The sequence below is a fragment of the Octopus bimaculoides genome, chromosome 16 (genome assembly GCF_001194135.2).
Source record: "Octopus bimaculoides isolate UCB-OBI-ISO-001 chromosome 16, ASM119413v2, whole genome shotgun sequence".
NCBI lineage: Eukaryota > Metazoa > Mollusca > Cephalopoda > Octopoda > Octopodidae > Octopus > Octopus bimaculoides.
Window position 1 is genome coordinate 37661287 of NC_068996.1, and position 3477 is coordinate 37664763.

Below are 3477 nucleotides of genomic sequence, written 5' to 3' on the forward strand. Positions count from 1 at the left end.
TATGATGTGGAAAATATTCCATCAACATTGGCCATCTTTAAAATTCGTCCGAGGCTTGGCCCCCGTGCCATCCGTCCACTACAGAAATGTTCGTGTCGTATCACAACACTATGACAGAAACGTTAGCACGCCGGGCGAAATACTTAGCGGTATTTCGTCTACCGCTACGTTCTGAGTTCAAATTCCGTCGAGGTCAACTTTGCCTTTCATCCTTCCGGGGTCAATTAAATAAGTACCAGTTATGCACTGGGGGTCGATATAATCGACTTAATCCGTTTGTCTGTCCTTGTTTGTCCCCTCTGTGTGTAGCCCCTTGTAGGTAGTAAAGAAATAACACTATGACAACTATTTCACCTCAATTGGCCCTACCAGACACACATAAAGGAGGAAAGTGAGTTCACGGCATTCAAACGATCCCTAGATGATTACCACCACCCCAAAATACCAGATAAACCACCAACACCCAGATATGTCTCTGAAAACAATAACGCTCTGCTTGAATGGGCTATGGTTCCCAGAACTGACTGTGTTTCTCTTCCAGGTGGTACTATTAAATTAGACATGGCCTGAGTTAACTTCCGCCGAAACTTATCTAAGGAATCTAATCTATGCTGTAACCTTTTAATCAAAGCATGACAACATGGGTAGAGGCTGATATCTTAACATCTCTGATGGTCTTTAGTATAAAAAAAATTATTAAAGATTTGTATAGAACTACATTCAGAGTATGTCTATAAGCTATTGTGTTTAGACCTGGTTTTAATAAAGCAATCCGAAATTAGAAAAATAAAAAATCTGCAACAATCTCGGTCCCATTAGTATCGGATAATGGATTTTCAACTGTGTAAAGAAACTGATTGTGGTGATCGTAGTTTTGACGGTGATTGTGGTGAAAGCAGAGACAGTGTTGATGATGATGGTCGAGATAAGTATGGGAAGAGGATAAAATAATATCTCTATTATGTTTTTTGCCGGCGTTAGTTTGGGAAATTGGGCGATTTTCAGCATGCGTGTATATGAGTGGAAATGAACTGCTTGGCGGAGGTCAGCGCTCTCCGAGTGCTTTTCTAGTTATAACATGATATCAGTTAAGAAGATTCTTTCAGAGTTCATCGCGTGACACTTAAAAATCTGCGACGTGTCACTCACTCATTGACATACGTGTCATAGGCTCACCATTTAACTACATTCATCGACACTACTAAAATGGCCTCATTTCTTAAATTAGATCGACATTTGCTTTCAGATAGATGCATCGTGTCTTCAGATAGGCGCATCTCTCCTCTTGTTCCTGCATCCCAAAGAGCACACGAAACACTTTGCCTAACCAATTTCCTTTTGCCCTATACAAATGAAATCTCTCCACACCTACAGCATTTTTGCTCATTGACTTGGAGATGTTCAAACTAAGGAGTAACTGTAATGATATCACGTGTTTTGAATGGGTGTTTCTCTGTCTAATTCAAAGTACAACCCTTTATCCGGAGCCTAGATATGCGAGTCTCTACAGAACTGAAAAGTCAGCGCTTGTAATTCTATCACCGAAGGGATACGCGCGTTGACTTCGTTGTTGTAGGTCAAAACACTTAACCCTCGACTAAATAAACGAGGGTGCCTTTACCTGGTCTCTCAATCTGCTAGAAATAACAGCTAAGTATCTCCCAAAATTATCGTATTTTAACGTGTATAAGGAACCCTCGTGTATAAGGAACGGTTTTGTAAGGGATTATAATACTATCCATGTATAAGAAACTCCCATATTTTTTTAACCTAATTTTTAACAAAAAAGTGTTCCTTGTACACGTTAAAATGCGGTATATCCTACTTACCGTCTTAAAACAAGAAATAAAAGATGCCAGGGACAAAATGGTCTGAAACAGTTTGAATAAAAGATGAACTCTTATGACCTGCATGGGTCTGCTCGATTACAGTTCACCTAGAGTTAAAAGCAAGAAATACCACTACCACCACCACTACTACTACTACGTAAAATATTCCCACAAGTGGTTATAAGTTCACTGCTGTAGGCAATAAACAATAGGATGGAAGGAATTGATGAACAATTTACATTCACAAGCCCATGCATCGGTTATGAATTGGAGATTAAAAAAAAATCGCCCTGTTGATAGGTATCATAGATAACGTTGTGTCTTAATCTTCTATTATAATTCCATCTGCATCTAGGATGTGTCTAAATCAGAAACAATTGTTATTGTTATTATAACCGGTATTCTTACAGTATAGAGTTGGAAATTATCTTGTGATCCAACGAGCCAAAAACTACAATTTTTAGCGTCAAAGGGTTACTTTATTTTAATAATCTCGGAAAGATGAAAGACAAAGTTGATTCGACGAAATTCGAGCTCTTAAATGTAAAAAAAAAAAAAAAAAAAGGTTCCGCTGCTCGTCAGGCCGAGAAAAGCAGACTGTCAAAGTACCGGTCGCTCTCTGGTCCTCGACCCCCGGACCATATCCATGCTCACCGCTATCGGTGCGGAGATGGCTATCCGCAGGTTTGAACCCCATGAGTCAGAGTGACTGTTTCTGCACATCTCTTTCGCCATTCTCCGGCAACGCCTTTTCCATTTTGCCAGCTGAGACCATGCTTCTAATAATATTTAACCCAACTTAAGTATGTACACACACACACACCTAAATCTGTTTTCTATATTATACCAGTTTCCTACCCAATAAATATTTTCTGCATAATACCACTTTTCTTTGTACTTGTTCTGTATTGATACCAGTTTTTTCTGTATATTACAAATTTTCAAAGTAAATTGAAGTGACTAGGTACTATAAAACATTTTGCGATATTAATACTAACTAATATTAATGATGATCCTTCGATCCCAGAAAGACAGTTCTGCAATTTCTTGCTGAACAACAACCTGTACACAGTGCTGGATTAACCAGAAAGCAAAATAAGCACGTGCTTAGGGCATCAAGGGGAAGGAGGGGGAGCACCAGAGAAATGGTAAATGGTTTACGGCACAAATGAAATCACTTTAAACCTGCTAAAATAATATTTGGGATACCTTTATCACTACTAAGTATAGATGCAGATGTATTACCTAAGATTAATTTTGAGGATCTGATCAAAGACTTTGCAATTCAAAAATGTAGGAGGAAACTTTTCAAATATAAATAAAGTGGAAGTAGATAAAAATAAACATTATTTTTCCTCTTACTGTTTTGTTTCGTTTTGAATAGTAAAAATTTATTTTATGGTTTGTTATTGTTTATATTTTGAATTACATAATCTTTTATGGGGACACCAAAATCTTTGAAGTGCTTAGGGCCTGGATGGATCTTAATCCGCCCTCCTGCCTGTACAGATAATTTGTTGTAGTGATCAAATGTTTATGCTACACACCAGCTCTCCCTCTCTCTCTCTATCTCTCTCTCTCTCTCTATCTCTCTCTCTCTCTCTCTCCCTCTCTTTCTCTCGCTCTCACTCTCTCTCTGTCTCTCTCT